The sequence below is a fragment of the Balaenoptera physalus genome (genome assembly GCF_965194825.1).
Source record: "Balaenoptera physalus genome assembly, chromosome: 14".
Classification (NCBI taxonomy): Eukaryota; Metazoa; Chordata; class Mammalia; order Artiodactyla; family Balaenopteridae; genus Balaenoptera; species Balaenoptera physalus.
The window spans coordinates 28101524-28122571 of NC_138893.1; the positions used below are offsets into that span (position 1 = coordinate 28101524).

At 46.5% G+C, this 21048-nt stretch overlaps 1 protein-coding gene across 1 annotated transcript in view; it reads left to right on the forward strand.

Moving 5' to 3' along the window:
• The window catches only part of LOC309642141 ((E2-independent) E3 ubiquitin-conjugating enzyme FATS), a 383737-nt gene that overhangs the window by 106936 nt on the left and 255753 nt on the right, over positions 1–21048 (forward strand). The window lies entirely within an intron of this gene.

Consider the following 21048-nt stretch of genomic DNA (forward strand, 5'->3'; position numbering starts at 1 on the left):
CTGTTGGATATTTTCTATTAATCTGTCTTCCAGTAGAGGTCAACAATCTTGTATTTTACTATGTTAAGTCCAGTTAATGAGTTTCTAATTTCAAACATTATCTACTTCAGTTGGAGACTGTCTGTTTAATGTTTTATAGATAATAGTTCTATGTTAAAATGATCTACCTTATATCTATTATCCATTTTAAAAATTATCAGAAACATGTTAATTATGGTTATTTTATAGTTTGTCAGCTAATTTCAATATTTGGATCCTTGTGGGTATGTTTGTGTTGTTTAGGTTTTTTTCCCCTCTTGTTATTTGGTCATGTGATTTTGTCTCTTGGTGTACCTAGTAATTTGTTAATTTAGAGGTCCAAAATGGTTTTGTTTTCCTCTAGATAGGACTAAACCCTTTTCTCTGCTGGGATCAGGGAGCAATGGCTGATAACCCCAATGCAATCAGGGTTTGAGCTGCTGATGGTCTGCAGCCTTAGGAAGGCTCAGGTTACTCTGATCATCTCTGACCCTAGAGGGTTTATCTGCTGTGATCCAAGTTAAGTCTACAAGGCTTCTCTTCTTGGAAGGTCCTGAATGCAAATCTTTGTCTCTTGAGACCGTGCTTTTCAGAGGTTTACACCTAAATTTTTAGCTTACATTGTGTGTAGCCTCAGAATTCAGCTAATATTGAAACAGGTCATATAGTTCTTGAGGACTCCCAAACGTGTACCAGAATTCTGCTGGGTTTTATTGTCCCCCTGCAGTGGCCTTCCGCCTAGTTTTTCACTGAGCTTTACGACGTTTTCAGTCTTTTTCCACACTTAGAATTGGAAAATGTCCTGAGAGTACCAGCAACCAGTGACAGCCAGCTTTCCTCTCTAATATTCTTCCTTCTCTGGAATCTTAGCCCCTCTAATTCTCATTGCTTCAGCAGCTTTCTACTGCTTCTGAACAGTAGATCCTCACAAACCTCCAGTTATGGGAAGCACAAGTGACCAAGATCCCCAGCTGCTGTGCTCTGAAATCCATCCCTGCCTTTGTACTGAGCCCACACTTTTCCTGAGTTGCTCTCAGCTGGTGATTGAAGGTGCCACGGATACTAAGGCAGGCACACTCCTGGGAGACACAGGACTCCTCTACCAGATGACTTTGGCTTGAGGGCCTCCTGGGGGCTTTTCCCAACCTCTTCAGACTGCACCGCAGCCTGGACCATCTCCTTCCCTCCTTTTCTCCTTCACTTGCCATCAGACTTGCATCATGGTCTGATGACTTTTCCCAGCTCCCTCTCAGTTTTCTCTCACAAGGCATTTTTTTTTCCCCTAAGAAAGTTACTACACAGTCAATCTCATCTTGATGTCTTCTTCTTGGAGGACCTGGATTAACACAGGCTATTTCTGTATTTTATAAGTTGTTGCTGCCATCTTAGGTGGGAGCACTGGTCAGCCATCAGTGACCCCAACCCATTTGGAAGTGAATGTCTCAATAATATTTTGAACTGTTAATCTATGTTTTCCCCTGGAATTTTTCTATTCCCCCTAAACACATTGCCTCTAGGGCAGGGTTGGTAAGGTTAGTTTAGTCAAATTTAAAAAAAAAATGAAGAGAGGCAATTTTCAGCTTTTATTTCAGAAGTTGAGGTGTAGATATAAGAAAGTAAGACTTAGAAGAAGACTTAAGGAACCGATTTTCTTGCTCTAGAGAAGAAAAACTTTCTTGGGTTCTTGCTGGGGAGGATCAGAGGGAGAACCCAGGAGTTAGATGCTAGCATGGGATTCTGAAAAGGGACTTGTTCCGTGCCCCCCTCCCTACCCCAAGGAGTTTGTTAAATATCCCCAAGGAAGGGAGATAATAAAACCTCTAAAGCAAAGGAGGGTTGAGCCTCACTGCCTGGTTGGGGCCAGGAAAGCAGCAAATGCTCATCCCCCACCATGTGTAATGCAGCAGCCGGGGGGGTGGGGGGTAGATGTGGTGGGGCAGGAGGTCCAGTCAGAGCAGATCTTAGAGACTCAGGGGTTATGCAGCCCCAGAGCATTGGGCAAGGGCATCAGGAATATCCTGTGTCTCAAAGAAACAGTTGCCTGTATTTTTATTTGCTAAACCTGGCAAAGTGGCAGGGGAAGTGCAGAAGTAGGCAGAGATGGCTGTTAAACTGAGGGGTCCTGGAGGCTGGGGTGAGAGGGCTTCACATTGACCTTGTTGACTTTGCTGGTAGACCAGCTGGTGCTGAGGCTGTCTCATAGATGCTAGCAGACACTGATGCCGATGACCGGTGACTAGAGGGAATGAGGGCTCCCTAGCAGCTGTCACTTGGACAGATGACACCAAGGCCCCCCTCCCCCTTTCCCTTCTCTGCTTGACACAATATAAACCCCCCTCCCTGAATTTAGAGGCCAATCCAGTAAAAAGGCAGGGAAGAGGAGCCTGAATTGACTGGGCTTATCCTGAACGATCTAAAGTTATGTTCCTGCCACGGGTGGATGAAATTTAAGATAGAAATTAAGTTCAAGTAAGAAAAAATAAAATTACCTTTGCATATGCCTGAGCTTGTGGCTGGAAACTGTGGGATCTGGGGATTATGTAATTCTTTGTAAAATTGGTTTAGATAATAATTTGTCAGGGGAAGGATGTTGTTATCACTTTTCTATCTCCAGTTCTCAGTACAGCACTTGACACACAGTCAGTGCTTTTCTCTCTTCCAGAAGATCTTATATATTTATTTTACTGCCTGTCTACTCGCTCCCCACTAAATGCAAACTCCCTGAAGGCAGGATACCTGCTTTACATCCTATTTAGTTGGACCCACATGGCTTCATCAGTTTTCCTTCATCCATCAGGTCTGGCCATTCTACATGGGGTATTCAAGCCAAACTTTGAAATAGAATCACACATTTATCCTCAGTGTTTGGCTCCCTCACTGCCTCCTTAGGAGCTGGAAGGTCTGTGCCCTCTTCTTCAGAAACCCTGGCTTTTTGACTCCAGAGATCTTGGTGGGGGGCCCTTTCTGCATGCCAGACTGTGCCTTGGCCCGGAAGAAGTGCAGATGAGCTAGCTGGTCTCTATTTCAAAAGGGTTTACTCTCACGGGAAGCCAGAGAAGTAAATGCCAATAAGACAGTTCCATAAGCACCATAATGGGATGTCTTCACCCTTCTGAGGGAGCTCAGGGGAGGAAGCCACCCTTTCAACCAGGGGAAACCCAGGTAGACTTCCTAGAGGAGGGGCCACTTGAGCTGGGCCCTGATGATTGAGTAGAATTTTCCTAGCTGGATATGGGGCAGTGGAGATGGAGGGCTGGAGGAGAGAACAGCATGAGGAAGGATACAGAGGCGTGCTTTGTTTCAGCAGCAGCAATCAGGGTGGCTGAAGCCTCTGGTACAAGGGTGGGGAATCTGAGTTGCCTAATATTGGAGATGCATTTCTGACTTGCATTTTGAAGTGTTAGATAAAGGTTCTTACCTTTTGGTTTTCCTAATTAAATAATTATTTTATTGCTGCTTTCATTATTTGAAATCTCTGCAGATTCACAATACCCTCGTATTTTATAAAGATAACGTGTCTACCCTTAGCAGAGAGCATCTCTCTCTGGGAAAGCACAGGAGGTCAGGAAAGACAGAAGTTCTCTGTGTCCTTAGGAAGCTCTATTGACACTTCGAGGTCATCCGGATATGAAGGCCCGGGAACAGCTATTCATAATGCCCTGTTTCGAGGCCCTCAAGAGCAGTGGGTGCTTCCAAGGCTGAGTAGTTTGGCTGCTTTCACGTAACCAGATCGTGCCCAGGGCAGCGGGAAATCAGGTGGGTGCTGGGAAATTCCTGATCTTAGAAGCAGGGTCCCTTCACTGCAGTGCCCCAGAGGCCCAGTGAGAGAATGAACTCCCTTGACAGGAGTGTAAGGGGGACAGATCCGCCAGCAGGTACAGGGGCTGGTGAGCCTGGAGAGGGGCTTGGAGGAGAGTAGCTTTTTAGGGGAAAAGACAGCCCTAGGCCCGGGTCCTGCAGGAAGCTGAATGTTGGCTGGGCTGGTTGAGGCAGGTGGCAGAGGGGAAGCTGAGACTTGAACTGGTTGGTACAGGAGGGAGGTTCAAGCAACACGGGCACCCAGGGATGTTTTCTGGAGGGGTAGGATCAAAGCGGGGTATCTATTCCCCTCGCTCCGTGAGCCAGGGGAGGTGGCAGCAGGGACGGACAATGCACAGAGTGGAACGGAAGAACGCCCAGGAGGCCGGGGCTCCTCTCTGCCCGGGGCCCCGTCCTCATTCTGAAGGCTGAGTCTTCTTGCCTTGCCCCTCCCCCTTCCTCTCTTCCCCCATGGCCTTGGAGTTAGACACACAGGACCGAGCCCGGGATGTCTGGGTTTGTCCCTGCTCCATCACTCATTACCACTGTAACCCTGAGAAAACATCATAACATCCCCGAGCCTCAGTTTTCCCATCTGTAAAGTGGAGATATGGTATCTGATACGAGAGTCAGCACTCAATCAGAGTTTGAGTCCTTTATCAATTGTTCCTTTGAGAGTTCTCCACTACTCCTGTTTCTACTGTCTGTTCCCTCAGACAAGGGTCCAAACAGGGAGGAGGGGGAGGAATGGGATGCAAAGAAGGGCTGGGAGGATGAGAACCTTCTCCTGGTTTCCGCACACCTTTCTCACACGGTTTTACCTGGGACGTTGCTGAAGATGGAGCCAGCAGTCTTCCCCATTTGTTCTCCTCTGCTCCGAGCTCAGCTAGGACCGGAAGGCCAGTGTGAATGGGGAGACCTGCCATCCAGAGGGTATTTGCAGCCAGAGAGCCATGCCCTGCCTGGTCCCTGCACACCAGACTCATTCCTCACCTTTCCCCACCTCATGTTCCGCTTCTCCAAATCCCCTCAGAGATGCCAAGATTCTTGTGGCCCTGGGCCTCTGCACTGCCAGCTCTCCACATCCTCTCCTCTTCCAACCCCTCTCCATGCCTCTGCCCCTCATTCCCAGGTGCCAGTCTGGAAACTCTAAGATTTCCTTTCCCAGTTTGGATAGCACTGCCTCCAGGAAGTCTTCCTTTCTGACACCCTCCCCTCATCCCAGTTATAAACCCCTTTTCTGTGCCCATAGTATCTGGCCTTTCCCTATTGATGCCTTTGTCACACAGATAGTCATTGCCAGCTTCTTTTTTGTTTCTCTCTTTAAACTGTAAGCTGTGGCTGGTAGGGCTCTTTTTTTTTTTTATTGTGATAAAATACACATAACATTTACTACTTTAACCATTTTAAAGCATGCACTTAATTGGCATTTAGTACCTTCCTAATGTTGTACAACCATCTCTTCTATCTAGTTGCAGAACACTTTCATCACTCCCCAAGGAAACTCTGTACATATTAAGCTGTCATCCCTCATTTCTCCCATCCCCCCCAGTCCTTGGCAACCACTGATCTACTTTCTGTCTTATGGATTTGCCTATTCTGGACATTTCGTTTAAATGAGATTATACACTATGTGGCCTTTTGTGTCTGGCTTCTTTATTAAGCATGTTATCAAGGTTCATCCATGTTGTAGCATGTGTCAGTACTTTATTCCTTTTTATGACCAAATACTATTCCATTGTATGAATCGACCACATTTCATTTATCCATTCATCAGTTAATGCACATCTGGGTTGTTTCCACATTTTGGCTACTGTGACTAGTGCTGCTATGAACATTCGTGTGTAAGTTTTTGTTTAAACACCCATTTCAGGATGGACCTAGAAATTATCACACTAAGTGAAGTCAGACAGAGAAAGACAAATATCATATGTTATATGTGGAATCTAAAAAATGATACAAGTGAACTCATTTACAAAACAGAAACAGACTCAGAGACATAGAAAACAAACTTATGGTTACCGAAGGGGAAAGGGATGGGGATAAATTAGGAGTTTGGGATCAGCAGATACAAACTACTATATATAATATAGATAATCAAAGACCTACTGTATAGCACAGGGAACTATATTCAACATCTTGTAATAACCTATAATGGAAAAGAATCTGAGAAAGAATATATATATGCATGAGGATTCCTGCTTCTCTACATCCTCATAAGAAATATATGTAAGAAAAGAGTCTGGGGGATCCCTCAGAAAGTTAAACATAGAATTACCCTATGATCCAGCAGTTTTACTCCTAGGTTTACACCCAAAAGGACTGAAATAGATGTTTTACTTTTTTTATTGAAGTATAGCTGATTTACAATGTTGTATTAGTTTCTGGTGTATAGCAAAGTGATTCAGATATATATATGTATATATATGTGTATATATATATATATATACATATATATACATTCTTTTTTGTATTATATTATTTTCCATTATGGTTTATCACAGGATATTGAATATAGTTCCCTGTGCTACACAGTAGGACCTTGTTGGTTATCCATCCTATATATAATAGTTTGCATCTGCTAATCCCAAACTCCCAATCCATCCTTTCCTCAACCCCCTCTCCCTTGGCAACCACAAGTCTGTTCTCTATGTCTGTGAGTCTGTTTCTGTTTCATAGGTAAGTTCATTTGTGTCATATTTTAGATGCCACATATAAGTGATATCATATGGTATTTGTCTTTCTTTTTCTCTTTCTGATTTCACTTAGTATGATAATCTCTAGGTCCATCCATGTTGCTGCAAATGGCATTATTTCATTCTTTTTTGTGGCTGAATAGTATTCCATTTTATATATGTACCACATCTTCTTTATCCATTTGTCTGTTGATGGACATTTAGGTTGTTTCCATGTCTTGGCTATTGTGAGTAGTGCTGCTATGAACATAAGGGTGCTTGTATCTTTTTGAATGATAGTTTTTCCCAGATATATGCCCTGGAGTAGGATTGTGGGGTTATATGGGGTTATATGGCGACTCTATTTCTATCCCACAGAGTCCTTATTGTCCCCCACAGCTGCCCAGTTCCCATGGGCAGGGATAACTGCTACTGGGGTCTCCAGCCCTGGATGTCACCTCCATCTGGGTCCTGTAGTCACCAAGCAGGTATTGACCTGCTGGACACGAAATCTAAAGCCTGAAGAGGTTGCTGGGTCTCCAATATGCCTGCTGCCTATGGGGGACCTGGCCCAGCACAGCACAGAAAACCACTTCCTGCTTTTTATCTTCCCCGCGTTTCTCTCATTGCCCCTCGAGCTGCACAGTGCCCTCGCCATCACTCAGGCTCCCTGGGTGCTTTTCATCCTCTTAAAACGCTGCTCACAGGAGGCAGGGCTTTGCCTTCGAGGGCTGCTCTTTCATGTTAAATCACCTGGAAGCAGCTGGAATATTGATAGCTGTTATTGCAGAAACCTAGAGGATGACACAGATTTTTTTTTCACTCCTATCTTGGAGGCAGCCCTTACTAGGAAACCCTCTTGGCAAACACCTGTCACAACCCTGCCCGTGGGGCCTCAGCTTGGGACCAGGTTACAGACGGAGCAGGGGTTCAGGTGCTTGTTTGCAAGCAACAGAGACAAACATCAGCTGGCATGCAACCCAGAGAGGCATTTGCTGGAAGCGTGTGGGGCAGAGCACAGACAGATGGCAAGCTGAAGACCCCGGCCTCAGCAGGGCTGCTGTGCAGAACTGGGGAGCAGCAGTGAACGCGTGGCCTCCGCCAGGAGCAGCGCCAGCTGGGAGGTGGGGCTGGGGGCCTCAACTGGCCGTCCCAGCATCACCACGTACTATGTTGGAGTGGGACATCCCGAAGGCCAAGCGTGGCTGCTACTGCAGAAATGGGGGAATGGGTGCAGGCAGGCAAACGCGCGTGTGTCCTCTGCATGTTCCGGGGCGGGGCGGGAGTCAGGAATTCTCCAGCATTTAGTCAGGGGTTCATGCAGCGCTCCTGTAGGAGTTCTAGCGAGACATCCAGCAAGCAAGGACTTACGAATCATGATCCGGGGTTTCTCCAAAGGTGTCCCGTGGATGCACGCATCAGAATTGCTTGGGAGAGCTGGTTGATCCCACAGAATCAGAGTCTCAGGCGATGGGTGGGCTCAGAGTGCGTATCAGCGTGTTTCCTCAGTGGTTTTTCTGTAAATTTCACCTTGGACCCAGCGTGCCATTTAAGCTTTTTGATTTCTAGAGCAATGTGCTGGCTGCTCTTAGACTCTGTGACAATCACATTCCACGAGTCTCCACTCGAGAAGCCAACCCGTCCAAAGACGAGGGGACTGAAGGCTGGGAGGTGTGATGGGAGAGAAGAGGACCTAAAAAGGGTGGATGCACTTGAGCCAGCAATCAGCGGCCCTTCATGGTGGCCAAAGCATTCTTCCCCATTAGTAGCAAAAGCTGAACTCCTGTGTCATTTTTTTTTTTCTGTGTCATTTTTGAACTCGTGTAAAGATGGAGACTTCTTTTAAAGGGTGATAAATAAATAATAACACAGTGTTTATTGAGGGCTTCATCCTTGCATTTTATCCTGGCAGCTTTGAATTGTGGAGGCGTTCTACTCTGCTCCTGGTTTTATAGGTCAGGAAAGGGATGCACAGAGACGTCCAGAAACTTGCCCACGGCCATGTGGCGGGTGGCAGCGGAGCTGGGGGGAGACCAGGTGACCTGCTGGCAGGGCCAGCCTCTCGACCCCGTGCTGCCTCCAATTTGTTGACACAGGGTTTTTACAGATGGTGAAAGATCTGCCAGTGCAGGCAATGCGGTTGTGTCCTTGTGTTTTTGTCCGATTCTATTCTATTAGGATGGCATTTACTAAGAACCAGGCACCGGGGAAGCAAAGGTGACTGAAGCATTATCTTTGTCTTCAAAGTGTTGGTTCTGGGCAGGGCTACAGAAAAACAAACCCACAATGCTGATGTAACAGCCTAATGCACGAGTGTTCTCAGCCAGGGGCCCTATCTGTATGGTGTGGAGCAGTGGATGGGACACAGGTAGAATCAAGGAGGGCTCCAGGGAGAAGGTGACCATTGGGCTGGGCCTTGATGGGTGAATAGGAGTTCAGCAGGTGGACAGGTTGGGAGAAGTGGGAACGGGACAGGGCATGGCCGCGGGGGGGGCATGTGTGCCAGTGCCTGAAGCATGAGGACTCCAGGCCAAGTGGTCCAGGGGGGATTGAATGGGGAGAGGTAGCAGGAAAACGGGGTAGTGAAGGGGTTAGAGATGGAAGAACGGCTGGAATGAGATGGGAAAGTGAGCCCAGGTTATAGAGTCCTGGACACATTCCTAGGCATTGTCCATTATCCTGTGTGTTAGTTTTCTATGGCTGTTGTAACAAATCACCGCACCTTAGCAGCTTAGACAATGCAGTTTTATAGCTTACGGTTCTGGATGTCAGAAGCCTGAAATAGGTTTCACCAGGCTAAAATCCAAGGTGTAGGCAGGGCCACATTCCTTCTGGGGGCTCTAGGGGAGAATCTGTTTTCTTGCCTTTTCCAGCTTCTAGAGGCACCCACATTCCTCCTGGCCCCTTCCTCCATCTTCAAAGTCAGCGACAGAGGGTAGCAACCTCAAGCTCCATCTCTCTGGTTCTCTTTTCTACTTTTAAGGTCTTTTGTGATTATATTGGGCTCAGGCAAGCAATCCAGAATGGTTTCCCTATTTTAACATCAGATAATTAGCAACATTAGTTCCATCTGCCACCTTAATTCCCTTTTCAATGTAACCTAACATATTCAAAGGTGCTGAGGATTTGGAGGTGACCATCCTTGGGGGCCATCATTCTGTCCACTGCACCTTGTATCACTGAAGGTTCTTAACTTGTGGAGTAACATACCAGAGTTTGAGAACGATGATCTTGGCAGCAAGTTTACAAACAGGATCATAGATTTCCTTTTTCTGCCGCTCATGGTGGACAAGACATAATTCATTTTCTGTATCCTTATGTTAATGTCACTTTGTGACATTTACGGAAGAAAGGGGAATGGCAAATTTGGAAGTTTACATTGTGATGTTTATTTACCTGTGTTTTCTCCATATTTTATGTATATTTTGCCTCAGACAGCAAAGAATTTGATGTAACTTCCCAAAATGTACGTAATACACGATGCTGGAATAAGTAGTTGTAAACAGGAAAAAGAAAATTTTAGGTAGGAAAAAATGAAGCTAGAGGGTTAGTTCCTTGCTGACTGAGGTGGTTCACAAACTCAGCCTCAAGCTTCCTAGCTCACAAAGCAAAGAGAGAAACAGGGTCAGTTACAAAATTCACACCAGCAGTGAGATAAATACAGGCGAGTCGTTTAGCAGATGCTCAGACACCTACGGCTGACACTGGAGAATCTCTGCTCTGCGTCCTCACAGCAGTAGTGTTGGTTGATGCAAACTTTGTCCTCGGAAGAGCTCTAGCGGAGACAGTAATGACCTTTGTATGAACGCCAGTTTCATACCGAGTCCCTTAATGCAAGCAGATGAGCCAAAACCAAAGCGCATTTCAGTGAAAGATACCACAAAAGGTGTGCGGGTGCGGGAAGTGTTTCAGGTATTTATTGCTGCATTAAAACACCCCAAACTTAGTGACTTGACACAACGACCACAATTTCTCTCTGCTGAGTCTGCCGGTGGATTGGGTTCAGCTGGGCAGTGGTGATGTAGCGTCTGCTGGGGCTGCATCCTCCATGAGCTTGCCTGGGGTGAGCATCCAACACGGCTGCTGGCGGTGCTGGCTGTCAGCTGGGAGCTCAGCTGGGCTGTCAACTGGGATGCCTCCGTTCTCATAACAAGGCTGCTGGGTGCCAGGAGAACCATTCTAACAGTGAAGCGGAAGCTGTGGACATCTTTAGATATGTAGACTTTCCAAGGTCCAGCCTTGGAAGTTTCACAGTGCTACTTTCTCCGCATTCTATTGGTCAAACCAGATCACCGGGCTAGCCCAGATTCAAGGGAATGGGAAATTGACTCCACTGCTTGATGGGAGAAATAGCAAGGAATGGGTAGCCATTTTTAACCCATCACAGTGGCCAAAACAATGACCAGGTGTGCAAGCCCCTGATAAGCTGACTTGATGCAGGGGTGGAGCTTGGAAGAGCTCAAGGAATGGATGCGCTGCCTGAACATCTCTTTCTAGCAATTAATTCCCTTAAACATCAGCTACTTAAAATGGTGTTCTTGATAAAGATCAAAGTTTACAAAGATTTTTCACCCCTGATATCTCAGTATGTCACAGGCTAAGTGCCCAGAGTATGGACCAGTGACGTGGGTGACCAGGAAGTGGAACTTTCCTGCTCAGAGGGTCAATGTTCAGGATTTAGGGAGAGAATGTTAGCATTCACTGGCCCTTGATTACTCACCTGGGCTCGTTCACTGGGTATATCATGTCCAGCGAGTGTTTAATTCCATATTGGATCATCCCAAGTAACTGGCCGTCTGCGGGTACCACGTCCCACCGGTGGAAGTGAGACATGGCTTAGAGGGCGAGACTGGTGGGCTGAAATCATGCTTATGAGGGAAGCTCCTGTTCCTTTCAGTGACAAGTTCTTTTGTAACTTTGTGTTTTGTGTGGTTTCAAACTTAGAGAAAAGTTGCAGAAATTTTTGTAAAAAATCCCAATATCTCTCTACCAAGATTCACCCCCTGTTTACATTTTGTCCCCATTTGTTTATGGTTATCTTTGGGTTTTTTTAATGATATATTTTTAAGTGAAGTATGGTTGCTTTACAATGCTGTGTTAGTTTCAGATGTAGAGCAGTGATTTAGTTATACATATACATATATATACATCTATTCTTTTTCAGATTTTTTTCCCTTACAGGTCATTACAAAATACTGAGTTGAATTCCCTGTGCTCTACAGTAGGTGCTTGTTGGTTATCTGTTTTATGTACACTGTATAGTGGTGCACACTAATCTCATCATGGAGGCTCCTTTCTCACGACTTCCTCTAAACCTAGTTACCTCCCAAAGGCCCCACCTCCAAACACCATCACTTTGGGGCGGCTTCAACATATGAATTTTGGGAGGACACAGGCATTCAGCCCATAACAGCTCTTTCGGCAAGAGGAGAAATCTGAAACCAGTTCCTCTGTCATGACTAGACATGGACGTCTCCATTTAGTTTTGATTTAATACTCCAAAACACTGGATTCAAATCGTGCATTTTAACTCTTGATCGCATCCACAGCCTGCCAACATGTTGGTAGAATAGATTCAAAACAGCGTAATTTGAGACTTTGAGGCAAAAGAAAAATCAGTCCTGTACTGTGGAAAACAAACTCATTTCTTTTAGCGTCTTGTTGAGCTTTGAGGCATTCGTATTTACACATCTTATCAGTTTGTGATATCTTTCAGAGAAGAGTATCATCAGAAATTCCAAGCCATCAGTGGTCTTCTCCTCTGTGATGTGCTTTCTATGGGGCTTGAAAACACTGATATTTCTGTATTTGTTTGTGTGTTTGTTTTAGTTCATTTCCCCCTAATTTCTAAAAACACGACATATCACTTTTTGTAAAACTGAGAAAATAACATGCAATTATAAAGAAGAAACTGAAATCACCAATAAAGTTATTTAAAGACAATTATAGATGTTCCTTCAAATTTCCCAGTGTGTTTGACATAGGCATGCCTTGCTTTCAAAAAAAAGATGATTGTTCAAAAATCCCTATATACGTGTGAATTGTTGAACAGGACAGTGGGAAGGACATTCAAGGATACCTTGTCTCAGTCCCTCATTTCGTAGCTGGGTAAACTGAGGCTGGGTGAGGCCTCAGAAATGCATGACTCTTTGCCTCCTGTCTGCGTTTCACAAATTGTGCCATCTCTGTATTTCTCCCCTGTATTATCTTAGTCATGTATTGGAGTAATCATTTTTCCTAATAACCAGTACTCTAGGACGAAAATTAAAACATTTGCCCATGTCCTGCCTCAGATTCTATCAGGCACCCTACCTTGTCCTTGTCAACAGCAGCCAATGGGAATTGAGTTAGAGAATGGTGGTGTCTCTATAATGATCTGCATCACTTCCGTGGATCTTTTCATAAATTCCAAATTATGAAAGGAGTTGAGAAAAATCTTACAGTCCCAGGATTCTCACTTTTTAGATTTTTTTATCTTAAATAATTTTAAATGCACAGAAGCGTTGTGAAGACGGCAGGGGGTTCCCTTCACCCTGCTTCGCCTAGTGTTAGTATCTTATGTAACCAGGGTACATTCATCAAAACTGAGGAATCAGCGTTGGTGCAATGCTGTGAATGAAACTACAGACTTATCTGGATTTCTCCAGGGTTTCTACCGATGTCCTCTTTCTGTCCCTGGAGCTAATCCAGGATCCCACGAGGCACTTAGTCCTCAGGGCTTCTCAGCCTCCTGCTATCTGTGACACTTCCTCAGTCTTTCCTTGACCCCCCTACTCTTCACGCTTTTGAAGAGGAATGATCAGTCATGTTGCAGAATGACCCTCAGCTTGAGGTTCTCTGATGTTTTCTCATTATTAGGCTGAAGTTACGGATTTGGGGGACAAACACCGTAGGGGTCACATGCCCTCCTTGTTACATCGTATTAGGGGCACGTAACAATGTAACTCAATACCATTGATGTTAACCTTGATCTTTGGTCGAGGCTGTGTCTCTCTACGGGTACCATTTTCCCCTTCCCGCTCTCTCTTCATTAAGGGAGTCTCCTTTGCAGCACCGCGCTGACGGGGTAAAGCAGAGAGGCACAAAAGACCCATGCAAGTTTAAGTGTTTCTCCTCCCTGCTTCCCGCCGTGAAGTCGGTCCCTGAGCAGTGATTCTCAACGCTGGCTGCGCACCTGGGGATACCTGGGTCCCTTCCTAAGAGCAGTGGTTCTCCAAGTGTGGTTCGCAGGCCAGCAACGTCAGTGTCCCTGGGGAACTTGTTACAAATGCAAATTCCTAGCCTCCACCTCTGACCTACAGATTGAAAGCTCTGGTGGTGGGACAAGTAAACTGAATTTTTTTTTTAACACCTTTATTGGCGTATAATTGCTTTACAATGGTGTGTTAGTTTCTGCTGTATAACAAAGTGAATCAGCTATACATATACATATATCCCCATATCCCCTCCCTCTTGTGTCTCCCTCCCACCCTCCCTATCCCACCCGGGGAGGGGGAAGGGCAAGCTGGGGCAAAGTGAGAGAGTGGCATGGACATATAAGCAAACTGAATTTTAATGAGCCCTCCAGGTGATTCTGAGGCACGGGTTTGAGAACCATCTCCGAGCTTCTGTTGGCCTGATCACTGGGAGTTCCAAAGCTTCTCAGCTGATTCTAAGGTGCAGCTGAAGTTGAGAATATGACCCCTGGAGCCATATGCCAATTTCAGGGCTTGCTTCTCCAGCAAACTGGCCTTCTGCAGGCTGCTCTTCATCTGAATAATGGCTTTTTCTACTGTTTATGGCAGATTTTTCTTCATCTCTGTAATTCGTATTATAAAAGAGTAGAAATGTAATTTCCTGGTTAGCTTACGTTTTACATGAAAAATGGCTAGTTTGAATCAGACAAAAGAGAAGACATCCTTCAAAGGGTAATGACCCCTGTTTAGTCAAATGGCAGCTTCCCCGTTACTGCAAGAGAAGGGAACAATTCATTTCTCCTAAGTTGCTTTTCTTCAGGGCATCTTCTCCCTTACAAAGGAACACTTCTTAGAAAACCAAGAGTGGGTAAAACGGAGGCAGCCTTCCAGCCTCAGGACCCTCTGGCTTTCAGGTCACTTCGTGCATGGTGTGAGTGAGAATATCAGGTTGTTTCCAGAGCTTTGGGGGTGGGTGTGAGATTTGAAGTAGAAATTCTCAGAAGGTGGGGACCTCCCACGTGTGGCACCACTTTGCATTTGAAACTTCGAGTGCCTTCCGTGCTGGTCTGATGGAGGCTTTCTCGGCCTCAGCACTGTTGAGGTTTGGGGCAGGATAACCTCGTTCATGGGGGATGTCCTGTACACTCTAGGGTGATTGGCTGTATCCCTGGCCTCTGCCCACCAGATGCCAGAGCACGTCCTCCCCATTTGCGATAAGCACAGATGTCTCTAGATACTGCCAAGTGTTCCCCAGGGCGGGGGCAGGGAGGGCAAAATAGTCCCCAGTCATGAGCCACTGGTCTCAGGAGGTTAGAGGTCACAGGGGTCTTAACCAAATGCCAGCCCAGCGGGTTCAGCAGCCGTGCGGTAAGCTCTTCTGCTTCCCCGGCCTTCTCCCTGCCCGGCCCTGCTGCCTCTGCCCTGGGAGCGGCCCCCAGCTCCCAGTTTCCAAGCCCACCTGGCTCAGACTCTGCACCCCCGCGCGTTTGACTTCATCCGTGGTCTCCGAGGCAGCTCGTGGTGCTTTGCCTGGCGATGCACTCCAACCGGGTCACCTCTGGCCGTGAGGGACAGCCAGGTGGCCTCAACAATCTGTGAGCAGACTTCAATCCTAAGGCTTCCAGAACTTAGAGGACACGGGAGACCCGGGCGTGGGGGCCTGGAGGAGCCCACCCGCCGTCTGTGTGTCATTCTTGGTTTTGTAGTGTGGCTGGCTGAGTGTGGCGCAGTGTCTTTTATGTCCACTTATTGCGTTTTCACATGTGTTTAGTGCTGGGTTCCAGCGGGATGTATTTTCCCCCCTTCATATAAATATGTGTTGCTTCTTTTTGAAGAGGTTTTCCTTTCATTAGACTTAGCAGGTTAATAGAATCAAATCTTCAGTGCCCAAAACTATTCCAAAAAGCATATCCCTCTTTTGTCCCAGTCTTTACCTTTCCAGGTGACTCTGATTCTATTGGACCAATGGCCGCTGGCCTCTGCCGGTTTATACGGTATAGACAGCCCGCATCTATCGGTGGATTGTGAATAGTATCGCACTGATGCCCATCGTGGGAGAAGCACATTTTCTCTTTCAAATGTTTCACATCCAGAAGGAAGAAGACTTTTCCCAGTGGGGAATTCCCATCCACTCTATAGCCCAGGGCTTCCCCAGATGAAGGAATCCTTACAGGTGTAGGTGGGCAGAACATCAGGTACTGCTGAGACTTGGCTTTGAAAGTCTCTGGTTTTATCGTCTAGAATAAGTAAGAGCTCCCCCCCCCCCATTCCCACCCACATCTGAAGTTTCCCAAGGACCATGACTCTGTAGGATCAGATGTCTGCAAAGGGTAGGATTCTGGCGGGAGCCTCCCCAGAGCTGACCACACTGACCAGTTGATTGGAGTGGCTGGTGAGGCAACCATCCCTCTTACGAGAGCAGCTCCTCATGTCATGCAGGGAGGAAGTGAGAAAGAAGTGAGAGGTGTGTGGGCCCCTTAAGATCTGTCTACATTCTCTCTCCTTAGAAATGTTAGGACTCACACAGTAGGGCCTTGCCGAGCTCCGCTTGCTTTTGGTGAGAGGGTCTGACTTGCTTTATGTGAATGATCTGAGAACCTAAAGCAAATTAAGCACTGAGACCATTCAATCCAGCTCCGGAGGGAGAAACCAGGGGCAATAAGAGGCTGTCCCACCCTCCCTGTCTAGACTCAAAATGGCAACAAATTGACTTACTTCTGATGCCAGTTCTAGCCCCCCAGCAGTGTCTGCCTGGGAGAGTGACTGAGGATTGTGAGGCCGCGTCCAGGGTGAGTAGAAGCTTTGCCTTGATTGACTTGAGAGGTCTCAATAGGTCCTCAGAGGAAGTGGTGGAATATGGTGGGTGAGACAGAAATAACCACAGGACAAAACAGTAAAATGTGCTTGGAAGAAAACTCACAGAATATCAGAGGGTTGAGAGACAGAGAGTTTGCATTGAGTTTAGGGAATCATGGAAGACTTCGTTTGAAATAAGACCTTAATTCCTCCTTCTTGTTTTTGTAAGGGTAGCTGGTGACGGGTGTTGGTGCATCCAAAGTCGATGACAATTTTGAATTCCCCAACGACACCCCAACAGGCAGTTCTGTATCTATAGGTGTTCACTTTGAGAAGGTAGAGGATAGAAGCCCTGAAGTAAAGAAAACATGTGGCTTATTGGGCAGAGGAAGAATGGTCCAGGGCTCAGGCGTTCACATCTGCATGGTCTATCTATACTGTGCTGTATTGGACTGTTGAGCCCAATGGTCTTCCCTTGGTCAGATTTAATTTGCTTCCCTGAATCCTCGGTTCTGGGTCTTCTAAGTTCATCTGCTGATATACTTCTGAGCACACAGTAGAACTCTCTAGAGGGATAAAAGTGCATGTAAATGCAGAATGGCAGGAGAAACCACCCATCTGGCCAGGTGATCCTTTTCCTGGCAATGTTTTCAAATCTGTGAAGCAAATTTAAGTCCCCTTCTAAAATCCTGGCAGATACTGAATAGCAGTCTTTAAAATGAATAGAAAGACTTGATATATGATGAGAAAGTTCCTCTCTGAGTTGTTTCTGTTGATACTTTTGTTTTCTCCCAGGCTGGAAGTACAGGATTGATTAGCACAGCCCTTTGTGCCACATCCCAACTGTGCAGTGGGAACCATCCCAAGAGTCTTACAGGCAGCTGGCTGTGCCCATCACTCAGATGCCTAATAGGTCCAGCCCCCAGAGGTCCATGGACCGCTTGGCCATTAGCTATGATGGTAGTGAAAAAAGATTAGCCAGATGGTCATAACGTCATTGGCTCCTGAACTCTTTGTTTCTCAGAGCTTCCAGAGCCTGAAGATTGTGTATTTGGTTGGATTAGACTTGAAATGCCAACTGTGTGTTTTTTTTTTTTTTTACCAGCTATTAAACACAAATTATTTCTAAATAATTTTCATAGCCAATGTCTATAAGGGATAGAAACAACAAAAAAAAGTTATGTAAATTGTTTGTTACAGTTTTCGAACATGCAGGTTACAGAGTATCTTTTTTGATTCTGTGGCTTGACAGACACTTTGTCCTGGACCCAATTTTATCCTCCTCTGAGACATCTTTTCCTCTAGGTCTTGACTTTGGCCCTTGTCCTATCTTTGGTCTGCCCAGCCCATCGTAGCAAGAACCCCCTACTTTTGATATCTGATCAAACTTCTCATCTCCCATTTTTGATATCTGATCACCTCAGCTTGCCTTTAGCAAGAATCCCTCTGACTCTTTTTTGTTTTGTTTTGGGTTTTTTTTGGCCACACAGCATGCAGGATCTTAGTTCCCCGACCAGGGATCGAACCCATGTCGCCTGAAGTGAAAGCATGGAATCTTAACCACTGGACCATCAAGAAAGTCCCAAGAATCCCCCTGACTCTTGATGTCTCCTGTTAGGAATTTTCCATCCGTTGAGCCTCTCACTCTGTTCCTTGGCTATAAATCACCAACTTGCCCTTGAGCTTGGTCTCTCTCCTATTGCAATAGTCTTGAATAAATCTCCCTACCATTGTAACAAGTGTCAGAATCATTATTATTTTTTAATTAATTAATTAATTTTATTTTTGGCTGCACGTGGGCTTTCTTTAGTTGCAGTGAGCGGGGGCTACTCTTTTTCGTGGTGCGCTGGCTTCTCATTGCAGTGGCTTCTCTTGTTGCAGAGCGTGGGCTCTAGGCACGCAGACTTCAGTAGTTGTGGCTCGCGGGCTCTAGAGCGCAGGCTCAGTAGTTGTGGCGCACGGGCTTAGTTGCTCCGCAGCATGTGGGATTTTCCCAGACCAGGGATCAAACCCGTGTCCCCTGTGTTGGCAGGTGGATTCTTAACCACTGTGCCACCAGGGAAGTCTCATTATTATTTTGTTTTGTCCCATTATTTTTTAATAATTATTTTTAATGGGCTACTATCTAAGGTGAGTAAGGCAAACATTGCCTCTGTTTTACTAAAAAAGACACTGAAGCTCCAGTTGTTCAGTCCACAGAACAGATGGTAGTGTTGGGACGAGCTGCAGGGCCCTGACCTCTGGCTGGTGGGTCTGGCTTTGCAACTCACACACTCTGCGCTCATCCCATCGAGCCAGACATCTGAGTTTCCTTATTTGGTTTTACTCCGTGTGGACAGAAAACTCCATTCAAGATGTGCAGGGGGAAGGGACCCACCCCACAAAGGGTGCAGAGGGGAGAGAAGGGGGAGCAGGGTACCACTTTGACCTCTGGGTCCCCCAGAGACCAGGCTTCCTAAAGCTGCTGGTTTAACCCATTTTCACCAGTTTCTGCTTCTTCTCCTGGGAATAGTCTTCAGGGCGGAGTCTTTAGCTCCTATTTAAGATTACCCCCGGGCTTCCCTGGTGGCGCAGTGGTTGAGAATCCGCCTGCCAATGCAGGGGACACGGGTTCGAGCCCTGGTCTGGGAAGATCCCACATGCCGCGGAGCAACTAGGCCCGTGAGCCACAACTACTGAGCCTGCGCATCTGGAGCCTGTGCTCCCAACAAGAGAGGCCGCGATAGTGAGAGGCCCGTGCACCGCATTGAAGAGTGGCCCCTGCTCGCCGCAACTAGAGAAAACCCTCGCTCAGAAACAATGACCCAACACAGCCATAAATAAATAAATAAATTTAAAGTACGTGCCGAAAAAACCAAGAATTAAAAAAAAAGATTATCCCCAAACAGCTTCCATTTAGAATAAATGGGAAGGACACCTCGAGCTGGCTGTGTGATGTCAAGAGAGTTCTTAACTCCTTTACGCTTTGTTTTTTCTTGTGTTCAACCTAGAAGGCAGCCAGCACCAAAGCTAATTCCAGTTACAAAACTCGGCGAGTCTAGTGTTCAAGAGCACTGATTGTGGAAAAGAGGGTGAAAGATACAGGGAGGGGAGAGAATCCAATTAGTGACAGAATTTGGAATCAGGGGTTCGGCTCCCTTTCTCACTGTTCTTTCCCCTCTACCGTCCGAGTCAGCTCACTGTGGGCTGTCACTAAATCTGACTCAGTAGGTGGAGTGATGGCCGCAGTTGGCCCTTCTGGGATACAGGCTCAGGATCCGGAGTGTGAATGTCCCCAGGAAGTTTGGCTCCTGAGCTGGTGCCTCCACTTAGCATCGTACATGATATGTAGCCTGTCGTGCATTTGCTGATGAAAGACGTTCAGATCAACAGGGTGCTAACCCCACTTCAGGGGAGGATGGGAGGTAAATCAAGGTAGGATGCACCTCTGGATTCTGTGTTAAGCTGGATCTCTCAGGAGTGCCCCAGTCTGACTCGCGGGCCACAGGCCTCAAATTCAACAGGAGAATCGATTACCGTGTGCAGACCTGCAGCAGACACTAACTGGCTTCTTTCCGTATTTCCTGGGCCACTAGGGCACCCTCCTGGGTCTTCCATGGAAGATTTTTAATCTCATACCTATCACCGTAACAGTCATGTCACGTGCTGTGATTGTGCGCACGCCCACATCCCAGGGGATCTGTGTTCCTTCAGGCAGGGATGTCGTCCTTGGGGTCCTGGTGATTAGCCCCTGGGAAGTACCTGATAACCCCCTGCTGAATGTGCTACTGCATCTCCGGGGAAAACCCCTGGACCGAGGTGGGCCGAGCAGGGTTGGAATCTCAGCCATGGGATGGGAATCGGGAAGGCAGGACCGCATCTGTGCTCTGCCCCTTTCCAGCTGTGCGCCTGTGGTCTGGTTGCTTGACTTCTTTGAGACTTGGTTTCTGCACCTGCCCCAGGACCCTTATGAGAACTAAATGAGCAACTCTTGTGTTAGTTTTAATGGAACGTCTTACTGAGCAGGATGAGCTTTGATGGGGTGACTTGCTCCCCTAGAGGTCTAGAGGGTGGGCTCTGAGTCAGACCCCAGCCCACCTCCACGTTGTGTCTTTGCCCCAGGGAGTCACACTTTTCATGCTTCACCTCACCCTTCACAACCCCCCCTTGGGGGGGGGTGGTTTGTGAGGATTAGATGAGCACCTTCTCTCCATTAAGCCCTCTGCTTGGCACCTGGAATCCCAATACCCAGTAAGTGTCAGTTATGCACCTAATTCACGCTCCAGGTACTTCTCATCAAATATCTGTTTGATCTCCCAGGTACCACTCTTCAGCAGTAAGAGAAATCATTTTTAAACATTTCCCTAAAATTGTTTTTAATGAAGAGTACTGCAGATTCATTGCTGAAAAGAAATGCAGCAAGAACAAATTGCCTATATAGTAGCACCACGCAAAGCAGACCACTGGTAATATTTTATCACATTCCCTTTGTATCGCTTTCTGTGTGTGTACAATTTTATGTTATATAATTTGTATTGAAATAATTTGCTTTCTTACCTGGAAATTTCAGTTGTTTCTTTTTTATATTATAATCAGCACCTTTGCCA